Source organism: Pan troglodytes, chromosome 18 (assembly GCF_028858775.2).
Source record: "Pan troglodytes isolate AG18354 chromosome 18, NHGRI_mPanTro3-v2.0_pri, whole genome shotgun sequence".
Classification (NCBI taxonomy): domain Eukaryota; kingdom Metazoa; phylum Chordata; class Mammalia; order Primates; family Hominidae; genus Pan; species Pan troglodytes.
In genome coordinates this window covers 7,851,600-7,871,842 of record NC_072416.2, presented here as the reverse complement: position 1 = coordinate 7,871,842, position 20,243 = coordinate 7,851,600, and the positions used below count along the sequence as shown (strand labels likewise).

Sequence of the window (20,243 nt, the reverse complement as noted above, 5' to 3'; positions counted from 1 at the left end):
GACAAAGGAGAATTCCTCGAAGGGGTGGGAGGGAGCCAAAGCCCCCCACCCAAGGATTCCCCAGCAAAGGGAACCCACACTTGCAGGACTCACACCTGCAGAAGGAGGCCAGAGGTGACCAAATGGGATTCATCTGCACCCGATGCTAATACCGATACCTGCTATGCTCAGCTGCAGGCTTAGGGAAGCATGTCATCCCTGAAAACTTCTGTTTCCCTGCTTCTTCATCTCTCAAGACACAGGAACAGCTAACCTCTACTGAGCTTTTCCGACGCTCCAAGCACTGTGCCAAGTCTCAAGGGCACCTCCAATTCAACGATCCCGAACACAAGGGTTTTCTTTCCATTCTGCAAATGCCCTCAACGTTTTGCCTACCCCAGGGCCTTTGCGACTCCTGTTCCCTCTGCCTCCCTCCAACTCCTACACATACGCCCATGTCTGTAAGCCTGGCTCCTTCTCCTCCTTCATATCTCTTCCAATTCCACTTTCTCCTACGGGTGTTTCCCAAACACTCCAATATAAACGAGGTTCTCACTATTATTCTCTCAAACCATCCTGTTCTTTCGCTCCTACATCACTTTATAGTACAGAGGCAAGATGGGGTGTCTTATTCAGAGACACAGGTTTGGGAGCCAGAGGCCTGTGGTGCCTCTGCTCCTCCTCTTATTAGCTGAGGACCTTGGACACATACTTAATCATTCTGTGCCTTAGTTTACTCACCTGTAAAATGGGGATTATAAAATACCCACCTCAGCTTGCAGTGAGCCAAGATCATGCCACTGCACTTAAACCTGGGCGACAAAGCAAGACTCCATCTCAAAACATAAAAAAATAAAAAGAAATAAAAATAAAAAAATAAAAGCACCCACCTCTTGGGGCTGCAGTGAGGATTAACTGAGCTGACACCCTGTCAAGGGATCAGAAATGTACCTGGCATGTAGAGACTCCCCAGTAAATGTTTGTTATTATTTCTGCTGTGACTGTTCGATTTACCTCTACTCCCCACCAGCCTGTGCACATCATGTGCTGACAGCCTGGTCCTCCTGTTCATCAAGACAGCCCCAGGGCCGAATTCAGTGCCTGGTACACATAGGTACTACAAAAAAAATGTATGTGGAATGAATGGACATTTCCTTTGTTTTGTTAAGTTTGCTTCATATGCGTTTCAAAGAGACAAAGTGGAAATGGCATTGATTTTTATCATTTTACAGACGAAAAAAACTGAGCCTGGAAACCTCAATGTATCCAAGCCTGGCTGATCGAGTGTCCAAGCAAGGCAAAAGCCCATACGCAGTGTTTTTCCCACCAGAGGACAAGAAGTAGAAACCTCAAACTGCCCCTTTGCCCTCAGGAATGACTGGGACTCAGCTGAGGTCGCTGCCATCTTGGCTGAGGCCACCACACCTCAGCAATGAGGAGGTTACAGCTCAGCCCACTGTCTGAGGAATGAGGCTTATAGGGCTGTCTGCAAACTTGCCCCACCTGCTTGTCACAGGGGATCTTGATGGGTTGCAATAAGCAAACCAAAAGTTCTGGATGACAATGCATGAGGCAAGGGCCACCAAGTCAGTGATGCAGAGGCTGAGGACCAAGGGCTCAAACAGTCCTCTCTCCCTACAGCAAGCATGAACATATTGATCAGAGGGACCCACCATTCACCAAGGAAGGACAGCCTTGCATCCAGATGAGTGTACTCAGGAAGCAACTTGACCCCCACAGGCAAGTAGAGGTGGGGACCACAGAGACTTTTGTTCACTATTATCCCAGTGTTCTTGGCAAAGGGCTGCCCTTGATAGCCATCTGTTGAATGACTGAATGAATACGCTGGTGGTTGAATGAATCAAGGGTTGAATACTTGGATCACAGCAATAATAAAAACCTATCTGTTGGCCAGACATGGTGGCTCACGCCTGTAATCCCAGCACTTTGGGAGGCCAAGGCAGGCAGATCACTTGAGCCCAGGAGTTTGAGACCAGCCTGGGCAACATGGCAAAACCCCATCTCTACTAAAAATAGAAAAATTAGCTGGGCATGGTGGCACGCGCCTGTAATCCCAGGTACTTGGGAGGCTGAGACACGAGAATCACTTAAGCCTGGGAGGCAGAGGTTGCAGTGAGCTGAGATCGCACCACTGCACTCCAGGCTGAATGACAGCATGAGACTCTGTCTCAAAAAAACAAACAAACAAACAAAAAAACAAAAAAAAAACACCTATCTGTGTCCAGCTTCATCCTTCCTCCTCATCAGAATCCTGATTTTGGAGAAGTAGTATATCATAATGGCTAACAGGGAAGACTTTGAATCCAGCCTGCCCGAGTTCAATTCCCAGCTTCACCACTCACTGTGTGACATTGAACAAGTTATCTAACCCTTCTGTGCCTTGGTTTCCCCACCTGCAAAATGGAGAGGCTAATCCCTTCCTAATGGAATTGTGCGGTTTAGTTGAGTTTATATATACAAATCACTTGCAACAGTGTCTGGCATGTAGTAAGTGCTCAAAATATGTGCTAGCGGTTACTGTTGCCATACTGGCTTTTGTCCGCATGTTTATTATTTTCAGCCTTATTTGATTTGCCTCTTGCTATAAGCTTCCTTGAGCCCTTTTGGGGAAGAAGCAGAACACAAATCAATTTAATAAATGGACTACTCAAATATAACATTTACAAGGTGGACTTAATCTAACAGATTTTCTCCTAATAAGACACATTTGCAAGTTAAACTGTCTAATTTGGTAATATCTTTCAACATGTTAAGTGCACGGACCCTCTGCCCAGCAATCTCACTTCTGGGGACTGATCCTCGAGATACAGCTGCATGAGTGAGCCCAAATGGTACATGAGGAAATTTTATTGCAGCATCGTTTAGAAAAGCAAACAACCAAAACAACCGAAGTGTCCATGATGGGAGTTCGGCTAAATGAATTTATGGTATAGCCATAAAGCAGAATATGCGCAGCTACTAAAAAATGGAGCAAGCTTTTATGCGCCAGCATAGAGAGATCCTTAGGACATGTGGCTTCTGTAAAAAAGAAGCTGCACAATGTTGTATAGAGCATGACTCATTTGTGCTTCTAAGTATATGTGTACTCCTACATAAACTCATACACATATGTACACATGCACACACAGATACTCACCACAGTCATTATATCTACATTTTACAGATGACACTGAAACCCAGATTTTGGATTTTGTTTTTTCAATCCCAACTGACAGTCACTGTCTTTTAATTAAAAAAAAAAGTACAATCTACTTAGTGTAAGTGATATGCTTGATTTTGATCCTTTGATACTGCTTCATGCTTGTTATTTATTTTCCTTTATTTCCTATTTTCATTTTTCCCTGGTTGGAACAAGCTTTTGTTTGCTCCCTCTTGTCTTTAGGAATTGACTTTCCCTTTCCGAGCATTCATAAATATGTTTCTCTATCATTCTATGGAAACAAGATGCCAACCCCTGCCTTCACCAAATGTTATCATTCCTTCTTCTTCTGCCTGCCTCTCCTCAATAAGATAAGGGCTTTTTAAGGCTTCCACCAAACTCCTTCCACCACCCTCTTAGTTTTGCTGAGAAATGTTCTAACTGGAGCTATCGGGTATTTCTGTTTTAATGAAAACAATTCAATGCCATGTTTCTGCCTTATGTGTTGAAACCACCCTCTTTCTCTGGATTGAGTAATGCACTGAAGCTTTCCAGATTTAACCAATAAGTTCACTTGCAAACAGCAGAAACACAATTCAAACCAGCTTACATTAAAATGCTGGCAACTTATGTACCCCGCAAGTTTGAGGGGATGGTCCTAGTGCGTTGGATTTCTCGCCGGGCCTTAGCCGCCTCCCTGCGGGGAAGGGCTCGGGACCTGCAGCCCGCCATGCCTGAGCCTCTCCGCCGTGGGCTCCTGCACTGCCGGAGCCTCCCCGACGAGCGCCACCCCCTGCTCCATGGCGCCCAGTCCCATCGACCACCCAAGGGCTGAGGAGTGCGGGCACACGGCACAGGACTAGCAGGCAGCTCCACCTGCGGCCCTGGTGCGGGATCCACTGGGTGAAGCCAGCTGGGCTCCTGAGTCTGGTGGGAACTTGGAGAACCTTTATGTCTAGCTAAGGGATTGTAAATACACCATTCGGCACTCTGTATCTAGCTCAAGGTTTGTAAACACACCAGTCAGCACCCTGTGTCTAGCTCAGGGTTTGTGAATGCACCAATCGACACTCTGTATCTAGCTAATCTAGTGGGGAGGTGGAGAACTTTTGTGTCCACACTCTGTATCTAGCTAATCTAGTAGGGACGGGGAGAAATTTTGTGTCTAGCTCAGGGATTGTAAACGCACCAATCAGCACCCTGTCAAAGCAGACCAATCAGCTCTCTGTAAAACCAACCAATCAGCTCTGTGTAAAATGGACCAATCAGCAGGATGTGGGTGGGGCAAGATAAGGGAATAAAAGCAGGCTGCCCCAGCCAGGAGTGGCAACCTGCTGGGGTCCCCTTCAACACTGTGGAAGCTTTGTTCTTTGGCTCTTTGCAATAAATCTTGCTGCTGCTCACTCTTTGGGTCCACACTCCCTTTATGAGCTGTAACACTCACCGCAAAGGTCTGCAGCTTCACTCCTGAAGCCAGCAAGACCACAAGCCCACCAGGAGGAAGAAACTCTGAACGCATCCGAACATCAGAAGGAACAAACTGCGGACACGCCCTCTTTAAGAACTGAGATACTCACCGTGAGGGTCCGCAGCTTCATTCGTGAAGTCAGTGAGACCAAGAACCCACCAACTCCGGACAACTAGCTTCAGACTTAGCTGTATCTAGGTTCAAATAATGTCATCAGGGTCCTCTGTATGTCTCTCTCTTTATTCCTCAGCTCCACTTTGCTTTATTATCAGACAAGCTTTATCCAGGTGGACACAAGATGGCAGTTCACAGTCTCAAGCCTGTGTACTACACACAGCCCTCAATACCAGCTTAGGAGAAAGCATCTTTCCCACAACCTCTGAGAAAAGACTCACGGAAAGTAGTGATTGGCCCATTCTTAGGATATATCCATTCCTGGACCAATCAATGTGGCCAGCAGGATTGAGTCCTCTGATAGGACAAGGCTGAGTCATGTGACCTCCCTGAACCACATAAACTGAATAATACTGTTCTGAAAATAGGAGAAAGTGGTTTGCAGAAAAGATGAGGTGCTGGCCTGACCACGGTGCGTGCCCCTTGGACAACAAACAGAATCTGAAGAATCCAGGAAATCACAAAGGATTCTAAGAGGTCACAAAGACTGATGTTATCAGGCCCCAAAGCTTCTACATGAGTGTCAAGAGAAAAAATACCTTGATCACTCAGTTGCCCTCTCCTCACTTTTTCTCTGTCCAGGCTTGAAGAACTATAACCATTTCCAGGTTCTAAAAGGACAGGTGGGGGAGTTATTTGTTTGTTTATTTGTTTGTTTTGATTTCAGAAAGATGTGAACTCCAGGATCTCTTGAGAGACTGCCAGGTAAGCAACCCTGTGGTTAAAATTCACTCTTTGGTCCCACACTCATGATAAATGCAATCATAGCTTCATACATCTGGCATCAAGAAACAGTAATCTTTCAGCAAAAACTCTCACTTGGTGTATTTTTCTCAGCCTTGTCACAAGACCTTCCAATTTAACCTGAACACACTCCTGAGTAAGTAGGAAGCTCAACAATATTTCTTCCCTGACAAATCCTTGTACTTCAGCTCCAGCTATCTCTGGGAATGCAAGGTGACTCCTTGTTGGGAAAATACTGCATCTGTCCCTTCCACGGTAATGGGCTGTTGCTCACCATATATAGTGAGATTTTTCCAAGAAAGAGAAATATGTCCCCTTTGCTCCATAACCTAAGAAGAAAATAAAAACCATATTCGCACAAATAGAAGAAGGTTGAATTTTGCATGTTATTGTCAGCTTTGAGACTACATTGATTACTTCTAGAAAAAAAAAAAAGTTGTTTCTAATATAAAGTTACCTTGCATTAAATTTATGTACTTGACCTTAAAAGAATCCAAGTAAAGTTATCTGTTCTTGTTGTACCTGATTAACCTCAATACACAAATCCCACTAATCAATAGTTAATTAAAAATGTGGCACTACATCACCCCTATGCAAACATGACCCATCTTGTATATCACTAAGCTAAAAGCCATGCTGGCCATCCTGTAAAGCAACATAGAATTGTCCAGACAAGAAAATAAACATATTTCCAAAATATTTCTATGCAAGGACCTCAAATGTAATGTTTTGACTATACTTGTAACTTGAGGCATCCCAAAGAAGACACCTTGTAACGGCTCATTTTAGGTGTCCATTTGACTGGATTAAGGAATACCTAGAGAAAGCGTTATTTGGGGGTGTGCCTATGAGCACTCTGGAGGTGTTTCCAGAGGAGATTTCTGTGAGAGTCTGCGTGGACTAAAGAGGGAAGATCCACTCTCAGTGTGAGTGGGTACCATCCAATCAGTTGAGGACCCTGATAGAACAAAAATAGAAAAAAAGCAAATGTGTCTCTATCTCTTGGAGCTGGGACATACTCTCCTTCTCCTGCCTTTGGACATCAGAACATCAGGCTTCCTGATTTCTGGACTCTGGGGCTTAACACCAGCAGCCCCCTGGGTACTCAGGCTTTTGTCCTTGGACTGAGAGTTACACCATGGTCTTCCAAGGTTCTGAGGCCTTTAGACGCAAGCCAGGCTACCAACATCCCAAGGTCTCCAGCTTGTAGACAGTTTGTCGTGGGACTTCTCAGCCTTCGTAATCACATGAGCCAATTTCCCCAGTAAGTCCCTTCTTGCGTGTCTATTTATACACGATGGGTTCTGCCTCTCTGAAGAACCCTGACCAATACACTCCTCATTTGGTACATAGATCTTCCCAGGTCTTGGAATCACTTCCTCATTTACCATGCTGCCTGTATCCTCTGAATATTTAAGGTTTGTGGAGAGGCTCCCATGGTGATTTGAAGTACTGCGCTTCCATTTTCAAATTTTATGTAGGCTGAGAGCCTGTGAACTCACCCTCACCCTGATCTCATCTTCACTCATGCCTTCAGAACTACAAACAATCAAGAACAATCAGGCAAAACTGATTTATCATCTCCTGGGTCGCTGGTAACTCTTGGTGGGTTTCTTTATTTTAACTTCACACTCATTTCTGCTATAACAAAAGCATATATTTTATTGATAAATGTTTTTGTACCCTGGCTTATTCCAAAGAGGACTTGAAATGGCTAAGAAAATAGTGCATTGGAAATAGCTTTGTCAGAATTAACCATTTTGTGGATTCAATTCACAGTGATTTCTTCTGGTGGCCGTGTCTGTGCCCCCAACTCCCTCACTTCTTCAGGTAACAGATGCACCCAACCCCACTCTTAGCTGTAGAAGGACTCAAGTTGAGTCCATCGTAGTGTCTCAAACCCCCAGTCTAAGGGTAGAGAAGTAACCCAAGAGAGCCAATTACAACTCTTTCCTAGGAGTTTTCAAACAAGAGCTAGGACAGGGAAGTCCATTTTCTTTCTGGCAACAAAGCCATAGGGATAAATGGCCAGGAGATTTCTGCCAAGATTCTCACCATGTACAAAAATTCCATCTACAGTAGGAGGAAAGAAGCCAGGTTATAGAGATGAGAGGGAGAGAGAAAATGGACAAAAGAAAGCCACCCCATAGTCTAGTTATGTCAACCCACACATTCCCCTTTTTGGATGCAATGAGTTAAACACAGAACCCTGGAAGAAGAGTTGAAGACAAGACACTCATCACTCTGGTCTTTACTGAAGTCAACGTTCAAATGTTTTAACTCATTTAACTGATTCTCTACACCCTACCTAGCTGACAGACCACCCTTCTCTCCTAGAGTTTTCCTCTATAAGAACCAGACTTTCCAAAGAACATGCTGCAATCTAAACAACCAAGAATCTCACCAGCCAAGAAGAAAAGCTGTTGGGCCCTGCGGCCACCCATCCTCCCCAGTTGCAGGCACTGCGGAAGCCTCTGTCCCCACTCCTCTTACCTCTAAGCCAACCCCAGCCCAGGAAACCAGGCCATCGGGAGCACTTGATCACCCCTCTTGTTCTGCCTGGGGTTAGGTGTCTGGAAACATGGGCTTGGCACTAATGGTGGGTGCCATTGCCAATGGGCTACCTAAAGAGAAGCAGCCTCCTGGGAGGCAGGAAAACAAGCTGGCTGTTGTCCAAAGACTCTAGGCAGAAGGAAATAATCTGAGGATCCCAGAGAAGGGAAATTTCGAAGAAGAATGGGGAGAGCCTGAGGGTGCTGCCTGTGAAGATGAGATGTCACTGCAGCCATTGTTGAAGGAACGTGCAGCCTCAGGACAGGCATTGAAGATATCAAACCTTTGGGGACAAGCAATCCCAGGTGTACCAGGTGTGGTTCCCAGACCCCACCTCACTGCTATAGAATGATTTGTAGTGGTCCTGGGATAAGCCCGGGGACCCACCTGCATGGCCACCAAGCCACAGCCTCCCCAGTCTCTATTAACATAGCTTTCATGCTTGGAGTTCTTTCTCGGTGCCAGGAACTGTGCTGAGAGCTCAGCAAGCATCACAGTATCTAATTCTTGCAATAACCCTGTGAAGCATGGATTCTATTTTTATCTCCATATTACAGATACAACTAAGATTCAGAGAAATTAAGTCACTTTTATCAAGTCAGCGGCCCAGCCAGAATCCAGATGAGTTATTTCTGACTCCAAAGCCAGGATGTTCCTCTGCCCAGACTCTCTTGACTTCCCCCAAGAGAGTGGACTCTGTCATCCACACCCACATCTTCAGGTCCTGATGGAAACATTTCCCCAATTCTCAGACTACCAAAGATCAGAGATGAGCACTGTCTGAAATTGTGGCTGCTGGTCCCACCCACGAGATTGGACCACCTTGGAGATGATCCCCAGCCCCAAGCTTGCTCTCATCCTCCATGTGCTCTTGCACAGTAATTCAGAATGCCAGGATTAACTGCCATCTCATTGAAGCTGATGGCTCAGTTTCTCCAACCCCACTCTGCTTAGTCTCCCTGCTTTTCCCCTTCAACCCATCCCAAGGAGGCCAAAAATGCGTCATGGCCAAACCCACCCACATACTGACAAAGGGTCAGAGTTGCCCATCTTGAGTTCGGAGCCAAGGTCTGAGTAATGGGCACCAAGGGGAGCACACTTTGGCTTGATTCCAACAAAATGTAAATACAGAGCAGAGGAGAAATGAGGAGGGCCAGCCCTGAGGCTGCAGCAGGTCCCACAAATGCTGTACACTCATGTCAGGAAGCCAAGGCTATAAAAGCCACAAGTGAATTAGGATGGAGTCCAAAGTGGTGATGTCATGTGAGAACATCTTCACATAGTGTCGCTGCCTGGGAATGGGGCTGGCACTTGTGTCCAGGACAGCCAGAGATCTCAGACCCTGATGGAGCTTCCCACTGGGAAAAGAAGACAGAGAACAAGCAAAAATGAACTCTGGAGTCACTGCTTCTCTCAAGGAAATCAGGGTGGCTGGGGAACATGAGGAAGCCAGGGTGGCATGTGTTGGTCTGTGGCTGACATCCCCATTAGCAACCTGATCTGTCTTGGAGAAGTCTTTGGCAGGGTGCAAATCCCGAGCCCATTCTCCACCACCAGCTCCACTCCCCAGATACTCATGAAACCAAAGGGACTAGATCTTCCCTGGTACCACGGGAGGGAACAAAAGACCTGGGCTCAGCCAGTCAGATGTTTGCTACCAGGGTTTTGACTCTCAAAAGAGAGTTGCAAAGATGGAGTCAGCTCTATCCCTGCCTGGATAGCTCCCACCAGATGGCTCCAACCCTCCCACATTCCTCCTGCCCATTCCTCAAACCTGATCTTGCAGCTGATCATCTGTGAGCCCCCAAAAGCCTTCTAGGAAACTCCCTCCTCCCTTCATAAATAGGATTAGCTGCTGTGGCTTGCAGCCAAGAATCCTGACTGATATACACTTCCTTTTGTTCTTTGTGTTTTGTTTTCAGAGCCAGCAGCCCCAAGGATACTTCAAACAGTGGGCACTGGTGCAATTCTATAAAAAGAAACCAGAAACCATTTAGATGTGTGTCAGGAAGAAGCACTTCCAGATGCTTGAGGAAAGATGCAAGATAGCAAGGTATCGCCTGAAGCCCAGATTTGGGATCTAAGTCCTCTGTTTCATATCTCAGGGCTTTTGTATATATTTTTCCCTGGTCTTTTCATTGGGCTAAAGCCCACCCATCATCCAGGTCTCAGCCTAAATGTCACTTCCTCTGAACAGCTATCATAATTGGTCATGATATGTTGACTTGTCTATTTGTTTAAGGTCCTTATACCCCCATTAGACTGTAAGCACCAGAAGGGAGGGAACAGGGCTGTTTTGCTCACTTGCCACTCCCCAGGGCCTGGCATAGCCTGGCATGTAATTGGCATTCCATAAATATTTGTAAAGGAATTCACAATTCGTAGGATGCAATCACCCATCCAGTGGAAATCTTCATGGCACCCATGAGGTGGACGCTATTATTATCACCCCTGTTTTACAGGTGGGAATCTGAGAAACAAGGAGTTTAAGGATTTTGCCATAAGTCACCTAGAAGACACAGGGTGAGGAAGGGATTTGAACCTGAGCATACTGACTCCAGAGCCCTCTTAGTTGCTCCATGGAGCAGGGGCTTTATGCAAAGTAGAGGTTCTGATCATCTACTGTTGCATAATAAACCAAAATTTAGTGGTTTAAAAAACGCATCATTTGTTCTGCTAATAAATCTGTATTTTGGGCAGGGTTCAAAGGAAAGGGTTCATTTCTGTTCTTCCCAGCAACAAATGGGGAGTCTTCCCCAGGGCCTGGAGGAACCACTCTCTAGGTGAATCTTTTTTTTTTTTTTTTTTTTTTTTTTTTTAGATGGAGTCTTGCTCTGTCACCCAGGCTGCAGTGCAGTGGAGAGATCTTGGCTCATTGCAGCCTCCACCTGCCAGGTTCAAGAAATACTAGATACTCCTGTGCCTCAGCCTCCTGGTTAGCTGGGATTACAGGAGCCTGCCACCATGCCTGGCTAATTTTTGTATTTTTGTAGAGACAGGGTTTCACCATACTGGCCAGGCTGGTCTCGAACTCCTGACCTCAAGTGATCCACCAACCTCGGCCTCCCAAAGTACCGGGATTAAGGGTGTAAGACACCATGCCCAACCAAGGTGAATCTTTCATACAGCTGAAGAGTTGATGCCGGTGTCAGCTGAAAGCTTAGCCAGGGCTGTGCACCAGAGGGCCTTGGTTCCTCTCCACAGGGGTCTTGCCTCGGGCTGCTTGGGCTTCCTCACAGCATGGTGGCTATGTGCCAAGAATGAGAGAACCATGAGAAAGTTGCACAGCGTCTTCTAACTTGGCCCTTGAAGTCTCATAGAGCCACTGCTGTAGCAGGACAAGCCACAGACAAAACCTCTCAGACACCGAGTTGTAGAAGGAAGGGCTTTATTCAGCTGGGAGCATTGGCAAGCTACTGCCTTAAAATCCGAGCTCCCCAAGTGCAAGTTCTGTCCCTTTTAAGGGCTCACAACACTAAAGATTTCACATGAAAGGGTCGTGATTGATGTGAGCAAGCAGGCAGTATGTGACAGGGGCTGCATGCACCAGTGGTCAGAGAGAACAGGGCAGGGAGTTTCACAATGTTCTTCTAAAAAATGTCTGGAATCTGTGAATAACATTGGTTTCTAAGTTATGAGTTGATTTTTAACTACTGGGTTTAGGCCAGGCAGGCCCAGGCCTGGTTTCAGGCCTGGCGCCGGGCTGCCTGTCTTTGGTTTTATTTCCTTGTTTTTTCTTAAAACAGGTACTGAGTATAAAACAATATGAGAGGGTCTCTCTGTTCCCTCACTGCCACTACATCCTATTTGTGGAAACAGTCTCAATCCTGCTCAGATTCAAGAGGAGGAGATTTGTACTTCGCCTCTTGATGGGGGTGAGACCAGCTTCTAGAAGGGCCCACAGGATGGGAGATGATATTTTGGCCATCTTCAGAGAACACAATTTGCCTCAGCAAACAGCATATTGTATGACTTCACCAGGCTGTCCTAACTTACAAACCCCACTTAAAAACTACCACCCCTGGGAACCCCATTGCAAGTTTAGAAAAATCCCTGGACTCATGAGGTCAGGAGATCGAGACCAACCTGGCTAACATGGTGAAACCCTGCCTCTATTAAAAATACAAAAAATTAGCCGGGTATGGTGGCACGCGTCTTTAGTCTCAGCTACTCGGAAGGCTGAGGCAGGAGAATTGCTTGAACCCGGGATGGGGAAGTTGCAGTGAGTAGAGACTGCGCCACTGCACTCCAGCCTGGGTGACAGAGTGAGATTCCTTCTCAAAAACAAAGAAAAAAAGAAAAAAAATCACTGGACTCAAAGAAAAGAACTTAGGAAAAGTCAATGCCACTGGTGGAGCAGGCATGGTGGGGGGAGTCTTCCCCCACAATATTTACATATTTTCACTTCATTTCCTTACAATGCCTAAAGCTCTACTAATTAGAAACTCATTTGAGATAACTAGTAACCAATTTAAAAATGCAAACACCTCCTGGGGCTAGCCAGAGTCCTCCAAACAGTCATGTAAATTGGTTCTGTCAAGGATTTCCTCCTACCCCCTACTGAGAGCCAGTTGCAAGGAGAGACTAGGGAAGGGCATTGGGTAACTTTGTTGCTAAAAGCTGTTCTGGATAGAGACGTTTGGGAAAAGAAGCAAATAAAGTTCAGCAGAAGAGGTAAGAAAGTAAGTTTATGTTTGGCCAGGCATGGTGGCTCACACCTATAATACCAGCACTTTGGGAGGCGGAGGTGGGCAGATCACGAGGTCAAGAGGTCGGACCATCCTGGCCAACATGGTGAAGCCCTGTCTCTACTAAAAATTCAAAAATTAGCTGGTCGTGATGGCGCACGCCTGTAATCCCAGCTACTCGGGAGCCTGAGGCAGGAAAATCACTTGAACCCGGGAGGCAGAGGTTGCAGTAGGCCAAGATCATGCCACTGCATTCCAACCCAGCGACAGAACAAGACTCTGTCTCATAAAACAAAACCAAACAAACAAAAAAAGTAAGCTTATTTTTAAGCCTGAACAAGTGTAGTGGTTTAAGGGATCTGCAAATATGGCCCCAATCAGGCTACAAGACGTGGCAGCAACATTTACACCCAGTCACTTCTGGCCGGCTGAGCCACTTTTCAAAACACCCTTGCACAGCTGTGCAGAGTGGCTGGCTCCACTGGCAGCCAGCAGAGCCATAACTCACATTGTCACCACTCCTCTCAAACCCCTTCGGTAAGCACTTTTAATCAGTGCAACAGGAATAAACATTTGCTGCAGAGCGGCAATGTGCAGGGAGGAACATGGTTCCACTCAGGCTCAGAAAGCAAAACCTCCTGGCTGTTTGCATCTATGCGAGAGCTCACAGGAAAAGCCCTCTGTGTGGCTGCCAGCCTCACACACTCCCCCCAAGGGGTGAGTTTCTCTTTCCAAGTTAATCTATGCTCTGACTTGCCATCTGTCAACCACCACAGCATTCTCAGTTGACATTTCAAAGCATCTTTGCCCTGTGAATGGTCACCAGCCCTGCCCTGCAAGCCCCCAGGTGACATTGAACTTAAATGAGAGAGAAAACAGGTTTCGGGGTGGATTTCAGTTCAGCATCTTGGAGTCTCTGTGTGGACATGAAATCTGTCTCCCCAGCTGTGGGCTGCATCGCTGTTTGTCATCTGGTTTGGTTCTTGGGGACTCAGAAACTCGTGGGCACCTTTGCAATTTGTCAAGAAGCTGCACGGCCCTTCCAACAAAAGCAAGCAATAGGAACAGAAGCCCAAGGCTTTAGATCAAGGCACAACTTAAAGCAGCCTCAGGATAAAAGCAAACAGGAGTCAGAGGGATGCCTAAGGCAGAGTCTAGTCCCCAGGGCAGCTATAAGGCAAAGAGAAAGACAAACAGAGAGAGAAAGAGACAGAGAGAGCTGGGAGGAGACATGAGGCACCCAGCCCTCTGCATCAAAATCCCTACAAGAGGGGCTTCCTAAAAATGCAGGAGGCTGAGGTGGGCGCACGCAGAAGTTCAAGACTAGCCTGGGCAACATAGCAAGACGCGGTCTTCACAAAAAATACAAAAATTAGCCAAGTGTGGCAGTGTATGCCTGTGGTCCCAGCCACCCAGGAGGCTGAGGTGGGAGGATGGCTTGAGCCCAGGAGGTAGAGGCTGCACTAAGCTGAGATAGTACCACTGCACTCCAGCCTGGGTGACCGAGTGAGACTTCATCTCAAAAAAATTAAAAAATTTTTTTAAAAAGGATCACCCTGGCTACTTGAATGGATGATAAGAAGGTAAGAGCAGAAGCAAGGAGACCAGCAGGGAGATTCTGCAGGTGGGAGTCCACAGTGGCTCAGACCAGGCTGGCGCTGAAGACCGGCTGGATTCTGTATGTATTTTGATGATGAAGCAACTCACTGACTCTTGAAGAGTGGGCTCTAGGAGACTGTATTTTTAACAAGCTCTCAGAGGATTCCAATGCAAGCTGAAGTTGAAGAACTACTGATTTAGGTGAAACTTCTGTTTCAACCTTGGGGAAGTACCTACTGACTTTTCTCCAAGCCACCTCAAAAGAGGCACTAGACAAGATGTGCTCCAGTGTCTGAACATGTGTGCACAGCTCTAGAGCAGACCTCAGGACACTGAGTCAAAGGTTAGGAGTACAACAGTGAACAACCACCGTCCTCTTTTCAATGAGCTTTGCATTTAATGAGAGAAATAAAAAGCAAAAAAAAAAAAAAATCATTTTCAACTCAGAATGGTAAAAGTTGTGGTGACAGCATTCCTGGGGCAATGGGAGCACATAGAAGGGGCACCCAATAGGCCAGGTGCAGTTGTTCATGCCTGTAATCCCACCACTTTGGGAGCCCGAGGTGGGTGGATCACTTGAGGCCAGGAGTTTGAAAACAGCCTGGTCAACATGGTGAAATCCTGTCTTTAATAAAAATACAAAAAAATTAGCCGCGTGTGGTGGCGGGCACCTGTAATTCCAGATATTCGGAAGGCTGAGGTGGGAGAATTGCTTGAACCCGGGAGGTGGAGATTGCAGTGAGCCAAGATCGCACCACTGCACTCCAGTCTGGATGGCCAGAGCGAGACTCTGTCAAAAAAAAAAAAAAAAAAAGCCAGGAGGTGGGTGGCCATCCAATCTATATCAGGTGGTCAGAAATCCTTCTCCATCACAGGACTCCTAAGTTGAAGACTAGAAAATGGTAGGAATTAGCCAGGTCGATAGGAGAGGTGTGGAAGATCATTCCCAGCAGAGGCAAGACCATGTGCAAAAATCGAGAAGTAAGAGGGTGAGGAGCTGAGAGATGTTCATATAATTGTACAAAGTGACTAATGTAGAGGTAACTGGGAGCCAAATTTTAAAGGCTCTTTGTCATGTTTATCCTGTAGGCAAAAGGAGACAGTAGATGTTTTTAGGCAGGGGAGTAATGATCCACTTTGTGCTATAAAAAGAGCAGTCTGGCTGGAGGAGAGTGGGAGGTGAGTAGACCAGGTAGGAGGCTGCAATACACCAAGTGAGACAAGATGGTTGGCTGGACCAAGGCTGTGGCAGTGAGGATGGAGAGGAGACAGTAGACTAACTTGACTGAGAAAGCGGGAGGAATGCAGGATGAGGCCCAGGTGTTTTGGAAGCTGGGTGGATGGTGGTGTGAATCTGATGTGGTGAGCTTAGGCAGAAGAGGAAATCAGGAGAGGAAAGGTAACATGAGGTCAGTGCAAGACAGACAGCCAAGTGGAGATAACCAGTGGGCAGTTGGATTCATCAGCCTGGAGTTATACAGAGCGCTCTGGAATGGAAATAAAGAGGAAAGGACTTTGGGAATAGGTGAATCCTCCCTGAATAATGTGTAGAGAAAGGAGAATAGAACACAGGGGACAGAAAAAGGGAAGAGATTTGTTATTAAAACCAACCATCCATCAGACATCTTCTAATAAAACACTTGTTAGAGGTTTCCTCAGTGTGAGTTATTCAGGACCAGAGCTAAAGACCATATTCACAATAAAATCACTGCTGGGAAGGTCTTCATGAAAACATTTAATGCTGCTTTTAAAACAACAACAACAACAAAAAAAAAAGGCTTTAGCTACTGCACAGACCCTGGAGCAATTTTTCGGCAAGAGTCTATCAAACCTGAATCTGATCTGACTCAAGGAGGTGTCATATCAAGTGTAAAAATCCAATTTCAATGTCCATAAGAGCCTTTCTGCCAGATGCAAGACCCTAATCCAGTTGAAGTGATTTTCTATTGATTAATAGGCTGGGAATACACAGGTTGTTGGTTTTTGAGATTTCCTTTCCTGTGCCTTCATGCCAGCTGTGAAAGAGTCAAAAGGCTCCCAACTGTCAAAATAAAAATGACACTTGGTCACAGAGGAAACAGATTATAGGTCAATCACCTTGATGACTTTTTAACTATGAGAAGCCATTAATGTTACTGAATAAGCAAATCTGTTTGCATAACCAGATTTTTATAGGCTACTGGGGATAAAGGTTTTCCTAAGTGGGTGATTTGTACAACGATAGCCTTTGGGTCTCTGATGGAACAGCTCTGATAAGGAAATGTTCCTTTAATTATGTGCAAGGCCAATTACCACATTATAGCCACATTGTTTTGCAGATTGCATATAATTTCACCATTTCCATAGCTTCAGCACTATAATTCTGGAGAAAATTCAGACACCAAGAAGACACTTGAGGCACATTATGCTGGAGATAAAGATGTTTTAGCGAATTCAATTTAAGCTACAACATTAAAGTTATTTTGTTGAATAAAACATAATGCAATAATGAGCTTGTGTATGTCAACTCTATAGTGGAGGTAATAATAGCTAGAGAGAGCATGTCCCCTCTCTTCTTTTTCATGCTCATTAGAGTAATAGATAATGCTATAGAGAGAACCTTTCTCTAATATGTGCTTCATCTCAGGCTAAGCGTGTTTTGTGCAACTGCGCTTCAAGAAAAAAAAAAAAGGTAAAGGAACTAATTTGGGAGCCATTCACAAAAGTGCTACCACTTGATGTTATTTTATACTCTGAGATTTCTTATTCCCAGTGCCTACCAGGAATGGACTTTCTGGAGAAGCTCAGATTAATCACTCCTTATATACTTGGTACTGGAAGGTCTGTATGGAGCAAGTGAAGAAATCAGCAGAGTGAAAATAGAGGGAGAACAACACGATGGGGGAAAGGCAAAGTTACTGCCATGTTGGTTTCAATTCTGCCACTCATGAGTGAGACCCATGACCTCCTCTCTCTAGGACTCTGTTGTTCTTATCTGTAGAGTGGAGGAATAGAAGGGCCTTTTAAAGTATTAACATTTCCTGACCTATCTGTAAAACACTTTCATTCAAACTGATGGGAATCTTGACTACTTTGCCAAGAGGACATAATCATCATCAAGCTGAATGCAACAAACAACATTGCCTGAAACTATCTAAGCAAAAACTGAGAAAGTTACACAGGACAGACAAACCTCCTCTAAGAGTAAGAACTCTTCAGCACATGCTTAGTGTGTCAAAGACAATGCTGTGTTCACACCATTCCTCTTCTTGGGCATGCAGAAAGACTACATTTCCCAGCATCCCTTGCAGTTAGTTTAGAACCATGTGACTGCATTTCCACCAATAGGAATGTAAGAAATCACTTCTGGGCCAAGGTTATCAAAGGCAAGTGTGAGCTATGTTTCCTCTCTTCCCATCCACATGGCTACAAGTGAAAAACTCTGAGATGGCAGAATTAAAAGATGGAAACCTCCAGGATCTCTGAATCACTGTTGCACAAGGGCCCCCAAGGAGAACCCCTGCCCTGCACCAGACTATGCTATGGGTGTCAACCTACTGAGAGTTCAGGGTTTATTTGTGTCAGCAGCATTGTCTAGTGTTACACTGACTAACATCCTAAGGTTTGAGAGATCTAGCATATTGCTAATTGAAGCTAGATTCCAGTTACACTGAGAATCTTATCTATTTAAAAATAAAAACTCTTCTAAAAAAAACAAATAATCCACATTCCTTTTAACCACATGTGGCACATTTGCGAAAAACAACAACAACAACAACAACAACTGGCCACAGCCACATATTAGGCCATAAAGAAGTCTCAACAAAATCCACTATATGATTGACAATGTCCAGACCACATTTTTCTGACCATAATGCAACAAAATTAGAAGTCAATGGAAAGAAGATAGCTAAACACAAGCATATATTTGGAAAATTAAAAATATCCTTTCATGAGTTAAAGGAAAAATCACAATAGAAATTACTAAATATTTACAACTGAACGAAAACAAAACTTTACATATATATATATATATATATATATATATATATATATATATAGTGTGTGTGTGTGTGATTCTTCCAACTTTGTTCTTCTTTTACAAGGTTATTTGGGAAATTCTGGGTCTCCTGCAATTCCTCATACAATTTTATGCTGTTTGTCCATTTCTGTGGCTGAGATGAACTTGTTGTAGTTCTCATAGACCAGGGTCTGCATATCGCTGTCTAGAGCCCGGATCTGCCGCACCATGTCCGTCTCACTGTCCTCAGCTGGGCCCGAGGGCACTCTCGACGCAGCTTGTCTAGGTAAACTTCCGGGTCGAAGTGCACCCCGTTCAGATCAGTCGGGTCCAGGGGGTCGGGCCCCGCGGGGCGTCCCGCCGCCTCCCCTTCCGAGAAGCCATAGTAAAGCATCCCGTGTGCCTTCCGCCGACGCTCCGGAGCCTCCCCCTCGGGCCCTTCTGGGGAGTCCCCAGGTCCAGACCCCGGGCTATGTCCAGCAGCAGCTGCCGCCGTCATAGCTCCAACTGCAGCCCACAGGTGTAACTTTTTATATTTTTAAGTTGGATACATCAAGCTACTTGGCTTTTGCTTTCATCACATCATTGAGGAAAGCGGTGGTTGCTTATGGTACCCCTGTTTTTACCGCAACCTGTAATGGATGAGAATCTCCCTGTTGCAAAGAGCAAAACCCTGAACTAAATTGTGCTGCAACACAGCCCTGTGTTGGGGGACTGGGAGTGATCATGCAAACAGCTGCAAATTTGCACACTGACAGAGGCAATTGTTTGGGCAGCTGTTCACTATATGAAAAGTCAATTGACCAAAAGTCAGTTACTGAGCTATCTCAATACTTTCATTTTATTTTAACTTTTGGCAGCAGGTTGCAATTAGAGGTGAGAAAGAAAACAAAGTGGTAAGTGTAAGATAATGTACACACATGTGTAAAAGAAAATGACAAGACCGAATGACTATTTGTCTTTTGGTTAGCTCCTTGGGCTCTATGTCTCCCTCCTCAGAGAACCTCGTTTTCCTTTGTCCAGATTTGTTAGGGCGGATAATCCAGGCGCCTGCTACCCCATGATGGAAGCCAAAGATGTCTCTGGAGACGCCTCCCACTGCATCCTTTCCTGCATTGCCCAAATGGTCACAACTCAGCCAAGTAGACTCCCTCTCAGAACTTTGGTCTTGAGCAAAGGGATTCAAGGGTGAAGTGACTGAAGGTCTGTCCTTCTAAAGTGATACGTGAGCTAATGGCTGAAGTTTACCAAGCCCTTCCAAGCACTTTTTTCTTAATTTTTATTTATTTATTTATTTGAGACAAAGTCTCGCTCTGTCGCCCAGGCTGGAGTGCAGTGGTGCGATCTCGGTTCACTGCAACCTCTGCCTCCTAGGTTCAAGGGAGTCTCCTGCCTCATCCTCCCCAGTAGCTGGGATTACAGGCACGTGCCACCACTCCTGGCTAATTTTTTTTGTATTTTTAGTAGAGACAGGTTTTTACCATGTTGGCCAGGCTGGTCTCAAACTCCTGGCCTCAAGGAATCCACCTGCCTCGGCCTCCCAAAGTGCTGAAATTATACATGTGAGCCACCATGCCCAGCCCCAAGTACTTTTTATATACCAACTCATTTAAACTTCACAGTAATACTGAGATGAGTAATATCATCACCATTTTACAGATCAGAAAACTGAGGCAGAAAGCTGTTAAACAGCCTGCCCCATGTAGTAGAGTCAAAGACATGAACCCAGGCCGACTCCTGCACCTTACCTCTACACTGCACTTGTCAAGGTCCTCTGAAACTGCCTGACTCCTGTCTGCTGCAAGCCTCGTTCTTCAGGAGGACCTTATTTCTGCCAGTTCCCCAACAGCCTTCCAATAAAGTCCCTTTTGCTTCAAA

General features: G+C 45.5%; 2 long non-coding RNA genes across 2 annotated transcripts in view; one reads left to right on the top strand and one right to left on the bottom strand.

The window, feature by feature from the left end:
* The window catches only part of LOC107968783 (uncharacterized), a 16,391-nt gene extending 11,174 nt beyond the window's left edge, over positions 1–5,217 (bottom strand). The window contains exon 1 of the long non-coding RNA XR_001710209.2: positions 4,717–5,217. This is a non-coding gene — a long non-coding RNA (uncharacterized LOC107968783). The remainder of the gene's footprint in view (positions 1–4,716) is intronic.
* LOC107968782 (uncharacterized) lies at positions 5,055–20,243 on the top strand. Its single transcript, XR_001710208.2, has 3 exons — positions 5,055–5,486; positions 10,001–10,131; positions 19,389–20,243. It is a non-coding gene; the product is annotated as an uncharacterized LOC107968782 (long non-coding RNA).